This window comes from Ranitomeya variabilis, chromosome 1 (assembly GCF_051348905.1).
Source record: "Ranitomeya variabilis isolate aRanVar5 chromosome 1, aRanVar5.hap1, whole genome shotgun sequence".
Taxonomy (NCBI): Eukaryota; Metazoa; Chordata; class Amphibia; order Anura; family Dendrobatidae; genus Ranitomeya; species Ranitomeya variabilis.
The window spans coordinates 1111382745-1111406909 of NC_135232.1; the positions used below are offsets into that span (position 1 = coordinate 1111382745).

The following is a 24165-nucleotide window of genomic DNA, read 5'->3' on the forward strand; positions in this document are numbered from 1 at the left end:
CTGCTAGCGTTGTTTGAGGCAACAGCTAAGACTTAGTCAAGATAAGAGGTACCTGGCACAAATACAACATGCAGAAATGATTCATCAGGTTTTGTGAAGAGTTTACAATTGAATAATCACAAGAGTAAGAATTTTTTATACTGGAGGTTTATTTTAACCATGATATTTTATCAGTTATGTTTCTGTATCAATCTAATGGTTTTAGATTGATTTTATTAGATCCATAGAGACAGGGCCGGCTCCAGGTTTTTGAGGGCCCCGGGCGAAAGAGTCTCAGTGGGCCCCCCCTCCCCCCTTTAACACATACCACGACTCATGATGGCCAGATACAGCAGAGAAAGATAGGTATAGTACAATGCCAGATTTCACTTCTTACATGAGTGATAGCTATTGAAAATTCTGCAGTGTATATATACAGGGCAGGAGGAGCGGTACTGTGCAGTGTATATATACAGGGCAGGAGGAGCGGTACTGTGCAGTGTATATATACAGGAGGAGTGGTACTGTGCAGTGTATATATACAGGACAGGAGGAGTGGTACTGTGCAGTGTATATATACAGGGCAGGAGGAGTGGTACTGTGCAGTCTATATATACAGGACAGGAGGAGTGGTACTGTGCAGTGTATATATACAGGACAGGAGGAGCGGTATTGTGCAGTGTATATATACAGGGCAGGAGGAGCGGTACTGTGCAGTGTATATACAGGAGGAGTGGTACTGTGCAGTGTATATATACAGGAGGAGTGGTACTGTGCAGTGTATATATACAGGAGGAGTGGTACTGTGCAGTGTATATATACAGGACAGGTGGAGTGGTACTGTGCAGTGTATATATACAGGACAGGTGGAGTGGTACTGTGCAGTGTATATATACAGGACAGGTGGAGTGGTACTGTGCAGTGTATATATACAGGACAGGAGGAGTGGTACTGTGCAATGTATATATATACAGGACAGGAGGAGTGGTACTGTGCAGTGTATATATACAGGACAGGAGGAGTGGTACTGTGCAGTCTATATATACAGGACAGGAGGAGTGGTACTGTGCAGTGTATATATACAGGGCAGGAGGAGCGGTACTGTGCAGTGTATATATACAGGACAGGAGGAGTGGTACTGTGCAGTGTATATATACAGGACAGGTGGAGTGGTACTGTGCAGTGTATATATACAGGACAGGTGGAGTGGTACTGTGCAGTGTATATATACAGGACAGGAGGAGTGGTACTGTGCAATGTATATATATACAGGACAGGAGGAGTGGTACTGTGCAGTCTATATATACAGGACAGGAGGAGTGGTACTGTGCAGTGTATATATACAGGGCAGGAGGAGCGGTACTGTGCAGTGTATATATACAGGACAGGAGGAGTGGTACTGTGCAGTGTATATATACAGGGCAGGAGGAGCGGTACTGTGCAGTGTATATATACAGGACAGGTGGAGTGGTACTGTGCAGTGTATATATACAGGACAGGTGGAGTGGTACTGTGCAGTGTATATATACAGGACAGGTGGAGTGTTACTGTGCAGTGTATATATACAGGACAGGAGGAGTGGTACTGTGCAGTCTATATATACAGGACAGGAGGAGTGGTACTGTGCAGTGTATATATACAGGGCAGGAGGAGCGGTACTGTGCAGTGTATATATATAGTAGTGTATATATATATACAGGACAGGAGGAGTGGTACTGTGCAGTCTATATATACAGGACAGGAGGAGTGGTACTGTGCAGTGTATATATACAGGACAGGTGGAGTGGTACTGTGCAGTGTATATATACAGGACAGGAGGAGTGGTACTGTGCAGTTTATATATACAGGACAGGAGGAGCGGTACTGTGCAGTGTATATATACAGGGCAGGAGGAGCGGTACTGTGCAGTGTATATATATACAGGACAGGAGGAGCGGTACTGTGCAGTCTATATATACAGGACAGGAGGAGTGGTACTGTGCAGTGTATATATACAGGGCAGGAGGAGTGGTACTGTGCAGTGTATATATACAGGGCAGGAGGAGCGGTACTGTGCAGTGTATATATATACAGGACAGGAGGAGTGGTACTGTGCAGTCTATATATACAGGACAGGAGGAGTGGTACTGTGCAGTGTATATATACAGGGCAGGAGGAGCGGTACTGTGCAGTGTATATATATACAGGACAGGAGGAGTGGTACTGTGCAGTCTATATATACAGGACAGGAGGAGTGGTACTGTGCAGTGTATATATACAGGGCAGGAGGAGTGGTACTGTGCAGTGTATATACAGGACAGGAGGAGTGGTACTGTGCAGTGTATATATACAGGACAGGAGGAGCGGTACTGTGCAGTGTATATATATACAGGACAGGAGGAGTGGTACTGTGCAGTCTATATATACAGGACAGGAGGAGTGGTACTGTGCAGTGTATATATACAGGGCAGGAGGAGTGGTACTGTGCAGTGTATATACAGGACAGGAGGAGTGGTACTGTGCAGTGTATATATACAGGACAGGAGGAGTGGTACTGTACAGTGTATATATACAGGACAGGAGGAGTGGTACTGTGCAGTGTATATATACAGGACAGGAGGAGTGGTACTGTGCAGTGTATATATACAGGACAGGAGGAGTGGTACTGTGCAGTGTATATATACAGGACAGGAGGAGTGGTACTGTACAGTGTATATATACAGGACAGGAGGAGCGGTACTGTGCAGTGTATATATACAGGAGGAGTGTTACTGTACAGTGTATATATACAGGAGGAGTGGTACTGTACAGTTTATATATACAGGACAGGAGGAGTGGTACTGTGCAGTGTATATATACAGGGGAGAGGTACTGTGCAGTGTATATATACAGGGGAGTGGTACTGTGCAGTGTATATATACAGGGGAGTGGTACTGTGCAGTGTATATATACAGGGGAGAGGTACTGTGCGGTGTATATATACAGGAGGAGAGGTACTGTGCAGTGTATATACTTCAACAGCCGCCCAGCCCAGGCCCCCAGCATGTGTCCTGTATATATATTATATACACTGTATCTATACAGGCTGTGCTGGGGGCCTGAGCTGGGCGGCTGCTGTAGTGTATATATATATATATCAGCTGCAGCCGCCCAGCCCATGGCCGCCCCAGATCACCCACACTGTCAGAACATACAGTACAGCGATATAGCATTGCATTGCATTGCACTCACTCAGGTGCTGGTAGGAACTCCGTCTGCTCCGGAATCTGCCTGTGCCTGATAAGTTCAGCACTGAGCAGAGAAGTGCTCTCTCCGCCCACAATGTCACGCTGGCTGTGTCCTTAACCCCTACGTGCCTGGCCCTGCACTGACAGTGAAAAGATGCTTGTACCAGCTCAAATTGAAAGGGTAGAAAGGGTTAAAGCGGCCAGATGGATCTATGACTGTGTGAGTGGGCCCCCCTGTCTCGTCAGGGCCCCGGCACTTGCCCGGGTAAGCCGGGTGCTGACGCCGGCCCTGCATAGAGACAGCCATATAAATTCACAGGTGGTAATAGGTATAAAGGGTACCGTGGTGGGGGTTGCACACAGGCCCTGGCATTTTAAATCTGAAAAGCTCCTATGCCTTTTAAGAATAAACCAGTATTATAAATGAAACATAATTTTTGTGCCTTAAGCATTTTACAGTGCTGTGCAGAAGCTTTAAATTATGGTTCTGTCAAATGTATTACCCAATTGTTATGTTTTTGAAGAGTAGGAGAAGACCAGAGTTCTCAGAGCAGAGGTACAACTTGAAAGTTATGAGCCCAGATGTAAAATCTTTAACAACGGTCTGATCTAGGGCCATAACTATGATGGGTGTAGGGGTTGCAGTTGCATTCAGGACCTGGAGTCTAAAGGTCCTTTTGGCTCATACGAAAAGACTAAAGGGATTGGTTGGGCAGTCTAGGTTTGCAGTGATGTCTTTTGATATTGCTGCTTTAATAAATAATCTAGCAGAAGCAGCTCGGGTCTCTGGCTGTCAGCTGGGAACCTTAAACAGAAGAAAGAAAGAAGTGGTTTATTACTGCTACTCTCTTCTTATTTGCCATCTGCCTAACATTCAATGAGTGGAAACATCGACTATGCCAATGCTTCTGGGGGACCTAGTGATCACATGATTGTTGGATGTCTGCCGGGAACCGCAGTGCTGCTGGGTCTTAGCAGACTTCTGTAACTACAGTCAGATGTTCCACTATAACATGGGCTTCTCTGGATGTCCCAGTTACAGTGAAGAATTAACCAAGACAAAATAGGATACATGCTCCTCCTGAGATTTTATATGAACTTTTGGGGGACATATTATGTAATATATATATATATATATATATATATATATATATATATATATATAGATACTAAAATTGTTTTTATAAAATGTATTTACAGTTTACAGTATATATATACACATATATATATATATGTATATATATATATATACTGTAAACTGTAAATACATTTTATAAAAACAATTTTAGTATCCACATACTAGTAATAGCCTGAAGAATTAATTCAACAGGATGTTTAGTGTAACATATGAACAGCATAACATTGAACAGCATATCATTTATTTTAGAAAACTATATAAAAAAAAACACTTGCTACATATTCTAGTAGAGAAATAAAATTCTATAAACTACACGGTAATTTACATGAACGCCTACATAGCGCTGGAATAAACCTCTTCACGCTGAAGCCCATTTTTGCTCCCTTTTTTCCCAGAGCCATAACTTTTTTATTTTTCTGTATATGGCCATGCGAGGGCTTGTTTTTTGCTGGACAAGTTGTACGTTTAAATGATACCATTGCTTTTACCATAAAGTGTACTAGAAAATGGAAAAAAAAAATCCAAGTGGGGCGAAATTGCAAAAAAAGTGCAATTTCACAATTATTTTTTTTATTTTTTTTATCATGTTCACCAAATGCTAAAACTGACCCGCCATTATGATTCTCTAGATCATTACGAGTTTGTAGATACCAAACACGTATTGGTTCTTTTTTTATTTAAGTGGTGAAAAAAAATCCAAAGTTTGTTAAAAAAAAAAAAAAAAAAATTGCATAATTTTTCAAGACTCATAGCATCTCCATTTTTCGGGATCCGGGGCTGGGTGAGGGCTTATTTTTTGCATGCCAAGCTGATGTTTTTATATCTTGATCGGGCGATTCTGAAGGATACCAAAGATGTGTATTTTTTTTCTTTTAGTTGTTTTATTTTGAATGGGGCGAATGGGGGCGATTTCAACTTTTATTTTTTTATAGTTTTAAAAACATTTGTTTTTTTTACTTTTTACTTGCTTCAATAGTCTCCATTGGATCATTCAATTGCTTGTGCTGCAGCTCTGTTCTATGTAGCTAAAATGTTCACTTGCTATGAGCGCGCACTGCTGTGCTGCGCTCATAGCAATGCGGCAATGACAACCACAGGGGTCTGCTGCAGACCCCGGGTTGTCATGCCGACCCATCGGCGACCCAAGGTCATGTGACACAGGCAAGATTAGTGACGCGCTTCCGGCGTGATCATGATAAATGCCGCTGTCAGAGACTGACAGTGCCATTGAACAGGTTAACAGCCGCGGATGGATTGCGATTCCACCCGCGGCTGTTAGGGGCATATGTCAGCTGATCAAATCAACTGACATGTGCCAGAAAAGATATGGGGCCAGCGCCGGAGACCACATCAAAGGGGTAGACCCGACATGCGTTGTACACAGTGCACGGCGTGAAGGGATTAATGTAATCTCTATAGCTATGCAGGTGAAAAAAATGAAAACATTACCCCCTGGAAATACAGAAAGACAAAAACTCCAAAAATTTGGGGCGCCACTAAACCCCTTCTCATCTGTGACTCCTCCTCCGCTGCTTGTTTGTCTCCACCTACTTCTGTCCTTCACCCATGGGCCAGTTCCTCACTTTAATGGATGCCGAAAATGCATTTGGCATCGAGAAGATGGCAGAGGAAAAATATGGAGTGGGCTGGACCCATTATAGCCCTCCTCAATGATGAGAACACCCATCAAAATTTCCATGTACATGTTTTATCCATCATATTTCTATATCAAACCGAGGATCAAAGTGAAATACTGCCCAGACAAATCTGATAATCTGGCAGCCGTTTCCCGCACAGAACTGTCCTATAATCTGACCAGGAGCGCTTAGCTGAGCGCATATAGCTAATTACAAGATTCCTCTGATTAGAGACATGTGACGAGAGGATTCATTTACAATTAGATTTTGTACATTGTTTTTCAGCAAGATTTTTATCTATTTAGAAAGAAGAGGATTTTCCATTTTTCCATCTCCCTTTCTCAGTTATATCTCTTTTTTTCAATGATGTTATCATGCAATGTCTTATTTTACGTTTCAGAGTTTAATCATTTAATTATTATTATTTAATTTTCACCATTATTGTTTTTTTTTTCCTAATACTGTATGTTAATCACTGTACACTATACATGTATTGTAATGTTTCTAATGATTAGGTGGGCAAGAAATTTTTTATTATTTTAGTAAAAGCAACTGTTTTTTATTAAAAAATAATTCTCAATGCTTTTTATTTATTTATTTTTATTACATTTAATTTTGCTTTAGTTTAATTTAATTTTTTGTTTTATTTTATTATTTTTAACACACTGAATTATCCATGTTTCCTATTGCATTTCTGACTATGAATTGCACTGACACTTTGATGGACAGAACATACTTCAGGTTTGGCTCAATAATGATTTACAAAAAAAAGGAGTAAGGGTAAATGTTAGGCCGAAAGCTGTACCTTTTAAATCGCAGCCTTGATGTCACCCAGCTGACATCATTTTTTACGTTGTTGTTATTCCCACAAGTAACATTCTGATTATTGCTTTATTATTGAGTTGCTTGTATAACTGTAGTCAGTCAGCTCCTGAGCTCCCCCTAGTGGTGGCTGTGGGCAGCTAAAATTGTATTGAGACTACGTGGGGGATTTGTAACTGTCATAAAAAAAATGAGATCTGACTCCTAAATATATATATATATATATATATATATATATATATATATATATATATATATATAGTATACAGTGGGGCAAAAAAGTATTTAGTCAGTCAGCAATAGTGCAAGTTCCACCACTTAAAAAGATGAGAGGCGTCTGTAATTTACATCATAGGTAGACCTCAACTATGGGAGACAAACTGAGAAAAAAAATTCCAGAAAATCACATTGTCTGTTTTTTTATCATTTTATTTGCATATTATGGTGGAAAATAAGTATTTGGTCAGAAACAAACAATCAAGATTTCTGGCTCTCACAGACCTGTAACTTCTTCTTTAAGAGTCTCCTCTTTCCTCCACTCATTACCTGTAGTAATGGCACCTGTTTAAACTTGTTATCAGTATAAAAAGACACCTGTGCACACCCTGAAACAGTCTGACTCCAAACTCCACTATGGTGAAGACCAAAGAGCTGTCAAAGGACACCAGAAACAAAATTGTAGCCCTGCACCAGGCTGGGAAGACTGAATCTGCAATAGCCAACCAGCTTGGAGTGAAGGAATCAACAGTGGGAGCAATAATTAGAAAATGGAAGACATTCAAGACCACTGATAATCTCCCTCGATCTGGGGCTCCACGCAAAATCCCACCCCGTGGGGTCAGAATGATCACAAGAACGGTGAGCAAAAATCCCAGAACCACGCGGGGGGACCTAGTGAATGAACTGCAGAGAGCTGGGACCAATGTAACAAGGCCTACCATACGTAACACACTACGCCACCATGGACTCAGATCCTGCAGTGCCAGACGTGTCCCACTGCTTAAGCCAGTACATGTCCGGGCCCGTCTGAAGTTTGCTAGAGAGCATTTGGATGATCCAGAGGAGTTTTGGGAGAATGTCCTATGGTCTGATGAAACCAAACTGGAACTGTTTGGTAGAAACACAACTTGTCGTGTTTGGAGGAAAAAGAATACTGAGTTGCATCCATCAAACACCATACCTACTGTAAAGCATGGTGGTGGAAACATCATGTTTTGGGGCTGTTTCTCTGCAAAGGGGCCAGGACGACTGATCCGGGTACATGAAAGAATGAATGGGGCCATGTATCGTGAGATTTTGAGTGCAAACCTCCTTCCATCAGCAAGGGCATTGAAGATGAAACGTGGCTGGGTCTTTCAACATGACAATGATCCAAAGCACACCGCCAGGGCAACGAAGGAGTGGCTTCGTAAGAAGCATTTCAAGGTCCTGGAGTGGCCTAGCCAGTCTCCAGATCTCAACCCTATAGAAAACCTTGGGAGGGAGTTGAAAGTCCGTGTTGCCAAGCGAAAAGCCAAAAACATCACTGCTCTAGAGGAGATCTGCATGGAGGAATGGGCCAACATACCAACAACAGTGTGTGGCAACCTTGTGAAGACTTACAGAAAACGTTTGACCTCTGTCATTGCCAACAAAGGATATTTTACAAAGTATTGAGATGAAATTTTGTTTCTGAGCAAATACTTATTTTCCACCATAATATGCAAATAAAATGATAAAAAAACAGACAATGTGATTTTCTGGATTTTTTTTTCTCAGTTTGTCTCCCATAGTTGAGGTCTACCTATGATGTAAATTACAGACGCCTCTCATCTTTTTAAGTGGTGGAACTTGCACTATTGCTGACTGACTAAATACTTTTTTGCCCCACTGTATATTAAGAAGTTCAGATTTTCACTTTAACGCCTCGAGTGGTTATAATCTACCAAGATGCATAGGGTAGCAAAATCTAATAGCTAGAGCAAAATTAGTTATGTCTTTATACAAATGGATATGTAGACTCTAGATAGGACACCTCAGTTTTGGCTATCTTTGTGAAATGTAAGAATGGGGAAAAAAGTAAATATTCGACAGCAGATAGAAAAGGTCTATACGCCTTTTATTAAAATGTCGGGTAAGTTTTTGTCATGAAAAAAAAAGTCATATGAGAAGGAATCATTTCAGAACTTTTTCCACCTTTAATGTCACCCTTAATCTGTAAAAATATATTAAAAAACAAACTTAAAATAAAAATGTCAAGACTAAAACAATGTGGTTGCATAAGTGTGAACACCCATTTGTAATTGGGGATGTGTCAATCAAATTTACCCTCTAGTTACATAGTAGTCAGTGCACAGCTGCCATCATTTCCAGGGATTCTGATTAACCCAATATAATGTTTACCTGTTCTAGGAGGATTTTCCTACGTTGCATTTTACAATAAAAGCCATGGTCTTTAAACAGCTTACAACACAGCAAAGGGCTCTCACTGTTGAAAGTTATCAGTGAGGAGAAGGATACAAAAATCTGTCCAAAGCATAATATACAGCTCTGGCAAAAATTAAGAGACCACTGCAAAATGTTCAGTTTGTCTGATTTTTCTCTTTATAAGTATATTTTTGAGCAAAATGTAAATTGTTCATTTATTCTATAAACTTCTGACAACATGTCTCCGAAGTTCCAAGCAATACATTTTGGTTTTTTTTTCTGAAAAAGAAAAATGGTCAAAATAATAAAAAAAAAATCCAGTGATTTCAGACCTCAAATAATGTAAAGAAAACAAGTTCATAATCATTTAGAAACAACAATACTAATGTTTTAACTCATGAAGAGTTCAGAAATCAATATTTTGTGGAATAACCATGATTTTTAGTCACAGCTTTCATGCGTCTTGGCATGCTTTCCACCAGTCTTTCACACTGCTTCTAGCGCAAAAATGTAAGCAGTTCTTCTATGTTTGATGGCTTGTGACTATCCATCTTCCTCTTGATTACATTCCAGAGGTTTTCAATGGGGTTCAGGTCTGGAGTTTTGGCTGCCCATGACAGGGATTTGATGTGGTGGTCTCTTAGTTTTTGCCAGGACTGTATATCATGAATCACTGTGACACATCATCAAAAAGTGGCCTAAATTTGGAACAACAGTGTCAAAATCAAGAGCTGGACATCCCTAAAAAAAGTGATGAATAGATAAAAAGAAATTTGCTCTGGGATGCTGCCACAAGTCCGACAGCAACATTAAAGGAGCTGCAGTAATTTCTGGAAAGTACGAGTTGTGTACAGCATGGGATACCAAAATACCCATATTCCTCATATATCTCGTCTGTGAGGTAGGGTGGCAAGAAAAAGTATTTTTTTTACAAAGAAAACATCTAAGCCTGACTATGTTTTGCCAAAACCTACATCAACTCTGCCTAAAGCATGTGGGAAAACATATTATGGTCTGATAAGAACAAGGTTGACCTTTTTGGACATAATTCGAAATGTATGTTTGGCGCAAAGCCAACGCTGCACATTACCAAAAGAACACCATTCCCACAGGGAAGCATGGTGGAGAAAACATTATGCTTTAAGTTATTTTTCAGCAGTTTGGACTGGCGCTTTAATCAAGGTGGAGGGAACTATGAACAGTATCAAATATCACTCGATGTTGCAACAAAACTTCAGGTCTCTGCTAAAAAAAGCTGATGATGAAAAGGAATTTCACCTTTCAAAGCAACAATGATCCTAATTGACTTCCAAATCAATAAAAGAATGGCTTCACCAGAAGAAGATCAAGGTTTTGAAATGACCCAGCCAGAGCCAGTCCTGAATGCAACTTAAATTCTGTGGTGACCTGAAGAGGGCGCTGTACACAGGAGAGGAGCTGATATTAAGGCCATATTCACACATGCAGTATTTGGTCAGTATTTTACCTCAGTATTTGTAAGACAAAACCAGGAGAGGAACAATCAGAGGAAAAGTATAATAGAAACATATGCACCACTTCTGTATTTATCACCCACTCCTGGTTTTGGCTTGCAAATACTGAGGTAAAATGCTGACCCGATACTTAACATGTGAACGTGACCCAAAGGTGGGGAAGTTCTGAAATTATTTTGGTATCATTTTTTTAAATGACAAAAATCTAGCATTTTAACAGGGGTGTGTAGACTTTTTATATCCACTGACCCTGTGTCCCTAAATGCTGCCATGCACATTAGACTAACATCATCCAGAGCCAATGTCATCAGGATTAGCAGAACGTCTAAAGTCTTGGTGCAACCCAAGAGGTAATAAGGCCCATTTCTACCTCCAAAGCAGGTGGAATTGTACATTATGAGGAGGTATTGGACTGCAAAGGGACCTCTTCTGTCTGTGTCCATCAGTGGATAGATATAAGATATATAGAAAGATAGATAGATAATAGATAGATAAAAGATAGATAGATAGATAGATAGTGATAGATAGATAATCGATAGATGATAGATAAAAGATAGATAATAGATAGATAAAAGCTAGATAAAAGATAGATAGATAGATAATAGATAGATAAGAGATAGATAAGAGATAAATAGATAGATAATAGATAGATAATAGATATATGGATAACAGATATATAATAAATAGATAATAGATAGAGAGGATGATAGATAGATAGATAATAGATAGATAGATAATAGATAGATAAAAGATAGATAGATAGATAGATAGATAGATAGATAAAAGATTGATAGATAGATAATCGATAGATGATAGATAAAAGATAGATAATAGATAGATAAAAGATAGATAAAAGATAGATAAAAGATAGATAGATAGATAATAGATAGATAAGAGATAGATAAGAGATAAATAGATAATAGATAGATAATAGATATATGGATAACAGATATATTATAAATAGATAATAGATAGAGAGGATGATAGATAGATAGATAGATAGATAGATAGATAGATAGATAGATAGATAGATAGATAGATAGATAGATAGATAGATAGATAGATAACACTGGTCTACAAAAAATAAATTTCTGTCATGGTCTTTAAGAACAGTTTTAGACTAATTTGAGGGTGCTGAATTCAAATCTGATCTTATAATTTCTCTATCACATCACGTTTTTGTGCTACAGGTATATAGCCCATTTTCATGAATTCCATGATAAATATGAGTAGTGTATGAAAAGTGCCGGTTTATATGGTTCACTAAGGTAAATTTAGTTTTCATTTAGTCTCCCAATAAATGTGAGAATATCTTTGTTTTCTTTGAGCATGCATAATTCCCATAATTCCCACTTGTTTTCTACTGCTACAGCAGAGCATTGGGTGACAACTGAATGGCCTCAGCGACAGAGTTTGGCATCTGGCGATAAGAATGTCATCCATGATCCTCTAGTGGATAGGAAGGACATTGTCTTTCCTCCCTTACACATAAAACTTGGATTGATGAAGCAGTTCGTCAAAGCTCTCAATCACAGTGGAGAATGCTTTAACCCCTTAACGACCGCCGATACGCCTTTTAACGGCGGCCGCTAAGGGTACTTAAACCACAGCGCCGTTAATTAACGGCGCTGTGGAAAAAGTGAATAGCGCCCCCCAGAGTCGGATTTTCTCTGGGGTCTCGGTTGCCGAGGGTAGCCGAGACCCCAGAGAACATGATTCGGGGGTTTTTTGCCGACCCCCGAGTTGCGATCGCCGGTAATTAACCGTTTACCGGCGGTCGCAACAAAAAAAAAAAAAAACGCGATTTGCCGTTTAATTTCTCTGTCCTCCGATGTGATCGCACATCGGAGGACAGAGAAATGTGGTCCCCGATGGCCCCCAATAGCCCCCCAATACTTACCTACCTCCCCCGGTGCTCCTCGTGTCTCCCCATGGGCGCCGCCATCTTTTTTCCGGGAAAAAATGGCGGGCGCACGCGCAGTGCGCCCGCCGCCCGGCACCCGGATGTTCTTTGGGGTCTCGGCTGCCGGGGGTAGCCGAGACCCCAAAGAACATGATCGGGGTCGATTTGCACCGACCCCTGCTTTGCGATCGCCGGTAATTAACAGTTTACCGGCGACCGCAAAAAAAAAAAAAAAAAAAAAAAAAAAGCGATCAGTTATTTCTCTGTCCTCTGATGTGATCGCACATCAGAGGACAGAGAAATAGGGGGATTCGGGGACCCTATCATACTCACCCGGGGTCCCTGGGTCCTCTTCTGTCTTCTCCTGCCAGCCGGCTTTTTCATCATGGCGGGCGCATGCGCAGTGCGCCCGCCATCTGCTGCCATCTGCCGGCCGGCAGGAGAAGACAAGTTGGGGCTAAAATTAGGGTTAGGGTTAGGGTTAGGGTTAGAGTTAGGGTTAGGGTTAGAGTTAGGGTTAGGGTTGGGGCTAAATTTAGGGTTAGGGTTAGGGCTAGGGTTAGGGTTAGGCTACTTTCACACTAGCGTTTTTTGGCTTCCGTCGCAATGCGTCGTTGGAGAAAAAACGCATCCTGCAAAAGTGCTTGCAGGATGCGTTTTTTCTCCATTGGCTTGCATTAGCGACGCATTGCGACGGATTGCCACATGTCGCATCCGTCGTGCGACGGATGCGTCGTGCTTCGGCGGACCGTCGACACAAAAAAAACTACATGTAACTTTTTTGTGCGACGTGTCCCACATATTTCAGTGCCACGTGCCACGTATTTAAGTGACACGTGCCACGTATCAAAGTGCCACGTGCCACATATTTCAGTGCCACGTATCAAAGTGCCACGTGCCACGTATCAAAGTGCCACGTGCCACGTATCAAAGTGCCACGTGCCACATCTTTCAGTGCCACGTGCCACGTATTTAAGAGACACGTGCCACGTATCAAAGTGCCACGTGCCACATATTTCAGTGCCACGTGCCACGTATTTAAGTGACACGTGCCACGTATCAAAGTGCCACGTATCACGTATTTCAGTGCCACGTATTTAAGTGACACGTATCACGTATAAGTGCCACGTGTCACGTATTTAATTGCCACATATTTAAGTGCCACGTATCAAGATTTTCCATGGAGAACAGACACATCCAGAGATATGTCTGCTCTCCACGGCTGCAGCAACACACTGACAGGAGCCATAGTTCCTGTCGGTGTGTCACTGCGCATGCGCGAGCGAGTTTACCGGCGGTCATTGACCCCGGCACTCTCGCTTAACGGCAGTGCTGCGTGGGAAAGTTCAACGCAGCTGTACTGCTGTTAACCGAGACGCCGGAGCCATTGAACTCCGGGACAGTACGCGATACACTGCTAGGAGCTTCGCTCCTGGCAGTGTATCGCCGGAGAGCAGCCGATCGGCGTGGGACACTCGTTTTATGGATTCTGCGGACAGGGAGTATGAATTTGGTTTATTATTTTTGGATTTTTTCCTGGAGGATCGAGGGCTTCGCCTACAAGTGTGCTGTTGGTGAGTATATACTCTGTGTTATATGTTGTATGTACTGTGTGTCATGTATGTGTATTGTGTGTAGGTGTTTTGTGTAACTTTACAATTGTGCTAAGTCGCCGGACACAGGGACAACTCTCCCATCCTAATACCGGATGGGAGTAGTAGTCCCATACGGCGACTTAGCACAATGGTGGCACTAGCGTCGCATGGGGACACACACACGCACACACACGCACACACACGCACACACACACACACACACAGAAGGACTCCATGCTGCTTCACTGGGGGGCGGGGGCTTCCCTCTTCCTGTCCGACGTCACGTCCGGTCCTGGGTGTCAACCCCTCCGTACAAAGACGCCGACACCCAGGACAAAGGCGCTGTGTGTGGAAGGTAATATGGGGCCCTAGGGGGATACGCAGACACGCCGCTGCGTAAAGAATTGACATGTCAATTCTTTTTACGCCGGCGTGTTTGCAGACAAAAGCGCCGCGTTTTTTTGCGGTGTGTCTGAACGGCAAAGTGAATTTCTCATTCACTTTGCCGGCAGACGAAAATGACATTGCGCATTTTTGAAAAGCGCCCGCAAAATAGCGCTCAAAAATGCGCTATGTCTGAAAGTAGCCTAAGGCTTCTTTCACACTTGCGTCGGTACGGGGCGGTCGCAATGCGTCGGCCCGATGTACCGACGCACGTTGTGAAAATTGTGCACAACGTGGGCAGCGGATGCAGTTTTTCAACGCATCCGCTGCCCAGTCTATGTCCTGGGGAGGAGGGGGCAGAGTTACGGCCACGCATCCGCGGAAATGGCGGACGCGACGTACAAAAAAAAGGTTACATTGAACTTTTTTTGTGACGACGGGGGCTAAAGTTATGGTTAGGGTTGGGGCTAAAGTTAGGGTTGGGGCTAAAGTTAGGGTTAGAGTTGGGATTAGGGTTAGGGTTTGGATTAGGGTTGGGATTAGTGTTACGTTTGGGATTAGGGTTGGGATTAGGGTTAGGGTTGGGATTAGGGTTAGGGGTGTGTTGGATTTAGGGTTTTGATTAGGGTTATGGTTAGGGTTGAGATTAGGGCTGTTTTGGGGTTAGGGTTGTGATTATCGTTAGGGTTGTGATTAGGATTATGGATCGGGTTGAGATTAGGGTTAGGGCTGTGTTGGGGTTAGGGTTGGAGTTAGAATTGGGGGGTTTCCACTGTTTAGGTACATCAGGGGGTCTCCAAACACGACAGCCAATTTTGCGCTAAAAAAGTCAAATGGTACTCCCTCCCTTCTGAGCTCTGCCGTGCGCCCAAACAGTGGTTTACCCCCACATATGGGGCATCAGCGTACTCGGGATAAATTGGACAACAACTTTTGGGGTCCAATTTCTCCTGTTACCCTTGTGAAAATAAAAACTTGGGGGCTAAAAATCTTTTTTGTTGGAAAAAAATATATTTTTTTATTTTCACTACTCTGCATTATAAATTTCTGTGAAGCACTTGAGCTTTCAAAGTTCTCACCACATATCTAGATAAGTTCCTTAGGGGGTCTAGTTTCCAAAATTTGGTCACTTGTGGGGGTTTCTACTGTTTAGGTACATTAGGGGTCTGCAAACGCAACATAACGCCCGCAGACAATTCTATCAAAGTCTGCATTGCAAAATGGCGCTCCTTCCCTTCCGAGCTCTGCCGTGCGCCCAAACAGTGGTTTACCCCCACATATGGGGTACCAGCATACTCAGGACAAATTGGACAACAACTTTTGGGGTCCAATTTCTCTTGTTACCCTTGTGAAAATAAAAATTTGGGGGCTAAAAAAATCTTTTTTGTGGGAAAAAAAATATTTTTTATTTTCACTACTCTGCATTATAAACTTCTGTGAAGCACTTGGGCATTCAAAGTTCTCACCACATATCTAGATAAGTTCCTTGGGGGGTCTATTTTCCAAAATGGGGTCACTTGTTGGGGGTTTCTACTGTTTAGGTACATTAGGGGTCTGCAAAGGCAACATAACGCCCGCAGACAATTCTATCAAAGTCTGCATTCCAAAATGGCACTCCTTCCCTTCCGAGCTCTGCCATGCGCCCAAACAGTGGTTTACCCCCACATATGGGGTACCAGCATACTCAGGACAAATTGGACAACAACTTTTGGGGTCCAATTTCTCTTGTTACCCTTGTGAAAATAAAAACTTGGGGGCTAAAAAATCTTTATTGTTAAAAAATATATATTTTTTATTTTCACGACTCTGCATTATAAACTTCTGTGATGCACTTGGGCATTCAAAGTTCTCACTACACATCTAGATAAGTTCCATGGGGGGTCTAGTTTCCAAAATGGGGTCACTTTTGGGGGGTTTCTGCTGTTTAGGCACATCAGGGGCTCTCCAAACGCGACATGGCGTCCGATCTCAATTCCAGTCAATTTTGCATTGAAAAGTCAAATGGCGCTCCTTTGCTTCCGAGCTCAGCCATGCGCCCAAACAGTGGTTTACCCCCACATATGGGGTGTCGGCGTACTCAAGACAAATTGTACAACAGCTTCTGGGGTCCATTTTCTCCTGTTACCCTTGGTAAAATAAAAATTTGGAGGCAAAAAGATCATTTTTGTAGAAAAAATGCGATTTTTTTATTTTCACGGCTCTACGTTATAAACTTCTGTGAAGCACCTGGGGGTTTAAAGTGCTCACCACACATCTAGATAAGTTCCTTAAGGGGTCTAGTTTCCAAAATGGTGTCATATGTGGGGGGTCTCTACTGTTTAGGCACATCAGCGGCTCTCCAAACGTGACATGGCGTCCGATCTCAATTCCAGCCAATTCTACATTGAAAAAGTAAAACGACACTCCTTCTCTTCCAAGCTCTGCGGTGCGCCCAAACAGTGGTTTACCCCCATATATGGGGTATCGACGTACTCAGGAGAAATTGCACAACAACTTTTGTGGTCTAATTTCTCCTGTTACCCTTGTGAAAATAAAAATTTGGGGGCAAAAAGATCATTTTTGTAGAAAAAATGAGATTTTTTATTTTCACGGCTCTACGTTATAAACTTCTGTGAAGCACTTGGGGGTTCAAAGTGCTCACCACACATCTAGATAAGTTCCTTGGGGGGTCTAGTTTCCAAAATGGTATCACTTGTGGGGGGTTTCCACTGTTTAGGCACATCAGGGACTCTCCAAACGCGACATGGCATCCGATCTCAATTCCAGCCAATTCTGCATTGAAAAAGTCAAACGGTGCTCCTTCACTTCCAAGCTCTGCGGTGCGCCCAAACAGTGGTTTACCTCCACATATGGGGTATCGACGTACTCAGGAGAAATTGCACAACAACTTTTGTGGTCTAATTTCTCCTGTTACCCTTGTGAAAATAAAAATTTGGGGGCAAAAAGATCATTTTTGTAGAAAAAATGAGATTTTTTATTTTCACGGCTCTACGTTATAAACTTCTGTGAAGCACTTGGGGGTTCAAAGTGCTCACCACACATCTAGATAAGTTCCTTGGGGGGTCTAGTTTCCAAAATGGTATCACTTGTGGGGGGTTTCCACTGTTTAGGCACATCAGGGACTCTCCAAACGCGACATGGCATCCGATCTCAATTCCAGCCAATTCTGCATTGAAAAAGTCAAACGGTGCTCCTTCACTTCCAAGCTCTGCGGTGCGCCCAAACAGTGGTTTACCTCCACATATGGGGTATCGACGTACTCAGGAGAAATTGCACAACAACTTTTGTGGTCTAATTTCTCCTGTTACCCTTGTGAAAATAAGAATTTGTGGGCGAAAAAATCATTTTTGTGAAAACAAATGCGATTTTTTATTTTCACGGCTCTACGTTATAAACTTCTGTGAAGCACTTGGGGGTTCAAAGTGCTCACCACACATCTAGATAAGTTCCTTGGGGGGTCTAGTTTCCAAAATGGTGTCACTTGTGGGGGGTTTCCACTGTTTAGGCACATTAGGGGCTCTCCAAACGCGACATGGCGTCCGATCTCAATTCCAGCCAATTCTGCATTGAAACAGTCAAACGGTGCTCCTTCACTTCCAAGCTCTGCGGTGCGCCCAAACAGTGGTTTACCTCCACATATGGGGTATCGGCGTACTCAGGAAAAATTGCACAACAAAATTTGTGGTTAAATTTCTGTTTTTACACTTGTGAAAATTAAAAAAAATGGTTCTGAAGTAAAATGTTTGCAAAAAAAAGTAAAATGTTAATTTTTTTCTTCCACATTGTTTTAGTTCCTGTGAAGTACGTAAAGGGTTAATAAACTTCTTGAATGTGGTTTTGAGCAGCTTGAGGGGTGCAGTTTTTAGAATGGTGTCACACTTGGTTATTTTCTATCATATAGACCCCTCAAAATCACTTCAAAGGTGATGTGGTCCCTAAAAAAAACATGGTGTTGTAAAAATGAGAAATTGCTGGTCAACTTTTAACCCTTATAACTCCCTAACAAAAAAAAAAATTGTTTCCAAAATTGTGCTGATGTAAAGTAGACATGTGAGAAATGTTATTTATTAACTATTTTTTGTGACATATCTCTCTGATTTAAGGGCATAAAAATACAAAGTTTGAAAATTGCAAAATTTTAAAAATTTTCGCCATATTTCCATTTTTTTCATAAATAATCGCAAGTAATATCGAAGAAATGTTACCACTATCTTGAAGTACAACATGTCACGAAAAAACAATCTCAGAATCAGCGGGATCCGATAAAGCGTTCCAGAGTTATAACCTCATAAAGTGACACTGGTCAGAATTGTAAAAATTGGCTCGGTCATTAAGTACCAAATTGGCTCTGTCACTAAGGGGTTAACTATATATGTTCAACTCTTCCTGGTCTTAGTGAAGAGAAGAAAAAGGCTGGAATATTTGATGGACCTCAAATAAGAACACTTCTGAGAGACCCAAATTGTATCACATCAATGAATGAGACAGATGAAAGAGCTTGGAATGCATTTTGTAATGTGGGGCAGAATTTTCTAGGGAATAAGAAAGCAGACAACTATGAAGAGATTGTGGAAGAGCTACTGATGAGTCTGCAAAATCTTGGATGTAGAATGAGCATCAAGATTCACTATTTACACAGCCATTTGGACTTTTTTCCAGAGAACCTTGGGGATGTGAGCGAGGAACAAGGGGAGCGTTTTCATCAGGACATTAAAACAATGGAGGAACGGTATCAAGGCCAGTGGGACTCACATATGATGGCCGACTATTGCTGGAGCTTGATGAGAGACAACCCAGGAGCCGTACATCACAGATCAGCCAAGAAAAGAAAGTTCTAATAACTGCCATTTGTCATTCATCTGTGCGCCATATATATGTGTTTTTATATTTTGTAGTTTCATTCTGTAAGTATATTTGATTTGCTGTACATAGACTTTGTAATCTTTGTTATTCCTTGATTAAAAATATACAATGTAGTATCGAAAATCATGTGTTTTTATCATAAAACATTAGAATTTTTGATTTACATCAAAAATTGAAGATCTCGAAATCCTGATGTGATAGCCAAAAACGGAGTTCATATTCGTAATCAGCAGCCAAAATTGACTTAAAATATGTTTTAAAACCTTTTATCAGAAAAATTGCGTTGACCAGTGTAATAAGATAATAGATAGAGAGATAATAGATAGATAGATAGGTAGACAATAGGTAGATGATAGATAGATAATATATATATAGATAATAATAGATAGATAGATAGATAGATAGATAATAGATGATAGATAGAAAGATACATAGATAGATAGATAGATAGATAGATAGATAGATAGATAGATAGATAGATAGATAGATAGATGATAGAGATAGATAGATAGATAGATAGATAGATAGATAGATAGATAGATAGATAGATAGATAGATAATAGATAGATAATAGATAGATAGATAGATAGATAGATAGATAGATAGATAGATAGATAGATAGATAGATAGATAGATGATAGAGATAGATAGAGATAGATAGATAGATAATAGATAGAATATCTGGCTGAATATTGGTCACATTCTGTATAGTCTGTACGTCCCTCACAGTCTTACACTATATAAATCCTATAGTAAATGGCGGGCAGATCTTCTGCTCATTACTTTTTAATGAGGTGCAACATTCCCCGTTTGCCATGATTCTAAAAAAAAAGACCCCACCGATCATAGCGTGCCCTTTAGCCACCGCAGAACATCGCTGAGCCGCCTTTCTATCTGCAGAGCATCACTTATTAACCCCATAGTGACCGACAGGCCCTAGCCCATAACAGTGACCTCTATATTTCTAAAATTTGTCATAATCCCATTTAATAAAGGATGCGGCTGAGCTGAGTTTGCAATGTGGTTGCAGGGGCTGTGTTTGTCATATGTCAGTGCCCCCCCTCCCCGTATAATTGTCGATAAACTAATTGTTTATGGAATGACATGACATATTCAGCTCTGCTACATCGGCCTCCATGCACAGCGCATACATTACTGGATACATCATCCTCCTCGCCCGCAGCAGACGGCAGCTCGGGGTGATGGTGACATTAGTAATCCCCCATGGCCGCATTGTGAGGCGTCGGCATGCAATCCCAATGATTTGCGGGGGGTGACGGCCGCATGCATTGTACCTTTCCTGCTTTTCTTTTGTCTTCTGGGTATCAGAAATGGCTGCTCCGATCTCCTAGCAGCTCAGCATTTGTGAGCAAGTGCTGTGTGCGCAGTGAACTAGGTGATGCTTGTTACCATGGCGAGCCGTCATAGCAACCGAGCAGTCTCCGCAATGGTACTCCGAAGACGACTGCCATGATGGAGGGTGAAGGCTGGCGGGGGCACACATTTATATTCAAGGGGATAAGAGCTGAATCTCCGACATAGTCCCACAACCTGCCAGTCACAAACATTTTTGTAGGTTTTTTTTGTTAAAGGGATTGTAGGAGGGAGATGATTGAAAAATGCGATCACATAGACGTTTACTGAGATTGCTGCTTCCGCTTGTCTCATCTGTGGGAGTCATCCTGGGAGTTTAGTAATAGATAATTAATAAGGTTTTTCATCCTCCGCCAGCCCCACAAAATAAACATTAATCAGTTGTAATGAAATGCGTCATCCAAAAAATACAATTTTGATGTAAACAATAGTTGTTAAATGTTTTTTTTCTAACTGTTATTAATTAAAAAAAATCTGACATGTTTTCACTGTCTACTAGGTCATATACTAAACGTAAGCTTCCTAATCTGTACAGAAGACTTTTTATAAGTCTCATTATCATCACACAGCTCACCTCCCCTTCTTGTACAATGACTGATGACACCTCTATATACAGTAGATAACACAGGATCCACCATTCACAATAGGTGATGTCACAGCTCACCTCCTCCTCCTGATAACACCTCTATATACAGTAGATAACACAGGATCCACCATTCACAATAGGTGATGTCACAGCTCACCTCCTCCTCCTGATAACACCTCTATATACAGTAGATAACACAGGATCCACCATTCACAATAGGTGATGTCACAGCTCACCTCCTCCTCCTGATAACACCTCTATATACAGTAGATAACACAGGATCCACCATTCACAATAGGTGATGTCACAGCTCACCTCCTCCTCCTGATAACACCTCTATATACAGTAGATAACACAGGATCGACCATTCACAATAGGGGATGTCAAAGCTCACCACCTCCTCCTGTACAATGACTGATAACACCTCTATATACAGTAGATAACACAGGATCCATCATTCACAATAGGTGATGTCACAGCTCACATCCTCCTCCTTTACAATGACTGATAACACCTCTATATACAGTAGATAACACAGGATCGACCATTCACAATAGGGGATGTCAAAGCTCACCTCCTCCTCCTGTACAATGACTGATAACACCTCTATATACAGTAGATAACACAGGATCCACCATTCACAATAGGGGATGTCACAGCTCTCCTCCTCCTCCTGCACAATGACTGATAACACCTCTATATACAGTAGATAACACAGTAGATAACACAAGATCAACCATTCACAATAGGGGATGTCACAGCTCACCTCCTCCCCTGTACAATGACTGATAACACCTCTATATACAGTAGATAACACAGGATCCACCATTCACAATAGGGGATGTCACAGCTCACCTCCTCCTCCTGTACAAAGACTGATAACACCTCTATATACAGTAGATAACACAGGATCGACCATTCACAATAGCTGATGTCACAGCTCACCTCCTCCCCTGTACAATGACTGATAACACCTCCATATATAGTAGATAGCACAGAATCCACCATTCACAATAGGGGATGTCACAGCTCACCTCCTCCCCTGTACAATGACTGATAACACCTCTATATACAGTAGATAACACAGGATCCATTATTCACAATAGGTGATGTCACAGCTCACCTCCTCCTCCTGTACAATGACTGATAACACCTCTATATACAGTAGATAACACAGGATCCACCATTCACAATAGGAGATGTCACAGCTCACATCCTCCTCCTGTACAAAGACTGATAACACCTCTATATACAGTACATAACACAGGATCCACCATTCACAATAGGGGAAGTCACAGCTCACCTCCTCCCCTGTACAATGACTGATAACACCTCTATATACAGTAGATAAAACAGGATCCTCCATTCACAATAGGTGATGTCACAGCTCACCTCCTCCTCCTGATAACACCTCTATATACAGTAGATAACACAGGATCCACCATTCACAATAGGTGATGTCACAGCTCACCTCCTCCTCCTGATAACACCTCTATATACAGTAGATAACACAGGATCGACCATTCACAATAGGGGATGTCACAGCTCACCTCCTCCTCCTGTACAATGACTGATTAAATCTCTATATACAGTAGATAACACAGGATCGACCATTCACAATAGGGGATGTCAAAGCTCACCACCTCCTCCTGTACAATGACTGATAACACCTCTATATACAGTAGATAACACAGGATCCATCATTCACAATAGGTGATGTCACAGCTCACATCCTCCTCCTTTACAATGACTGATAACACCTCTATATACAGTAGATAACACAGGATCGACCATTCACAATAGGGGATGTCAAAGCTCACCTCCTCCTCCTGTACAATGACTGATAACACCTCTATATACAGTAGATAACACAGGATCCACCATTCACAATAGGGGATGTCACAGCTCTCCTCCTCCTCCTGCACAATGACTGATAACACCTCTATATACAGTAGATAACACAGTAGATAACACAAGATCAACCATTCACAATAGGGGATGTCACAGCTCACCTCCTCCCCTGTACAATGACTGATAACACCTCTATATACAGTAGATAACACAGGATCCACCATTCACAATAGGGGATGTCACAGCTCACCTCCTCCTCCTGTACAAAGACTGATAACACCTCTATATACAGTAGATAACACAGGATCGACCATTCACAATAGCTGATGTCACAGCTCACCTCCTCCCCTGTACAATGACTGATAACACCTCTATATATAGTAGATAGCACAGAATCCACCATTCACAATAGGGGATGTCACAGCTCACCTCCTCCCCTGTACAATGACTGATAACACCTCTATATACAGTAGATAACACAGGATCCATTATTCACAATAGGTGATGTCACAGCTCACCTCCTCCTCCTGTACAATGACTGATAACACCTCTATATACAGTAGATAACACAGGATCCACCATTCACAATAGGAGATGTCACAGCTCACATCCTCCTCCTGTACAAAGACTGATAACACCTCTATATACAGTACATAACACAGGATCCACCATTCACAATAGGGGAAGTCACAGCTCACCTCCTCCCCTGTACAATGACTGATAACACCTCTATATACAGTAGATAAAACAGGATCCTCCATTCACAATAGGTGATGTCACAGCTCACCTCCTCCTATACAATGACTGATAGCACCTCTATATACAGTAGATAACACAGGATCCACCATTCACAATGGGGGATGTCACAGCTCACCTCCTCCCCTGTACAATGACTGATAACACCTCTATATACAGTAGATAAAACAGT

At 41.7% G+C, this 24165-nt stretch overlaps 1 protein-coding gene across 1 annotated transcript in view; it reads right to left on the bottom strand.

Moving 5' to 3' along the window:
* LOC143791637 (NELL2-interacting cell ontogeny regulator 1-like) overlaps positions 1-20908 on the bottom strand; it is a 34406-nt gene extending 13498 nt beyond the window's left edge. The window contains exon 1 of the mRNA XM_077279257.1: positions 20722-20908. The gene's annotated coding sequence lies outside the window, so the exon portion shown is untranslated. The remainder of the gene's footprint in view (positions 1-20721) is intronic.
* Positions 20909-24165: the final 3257 nt, after the last annotated feature.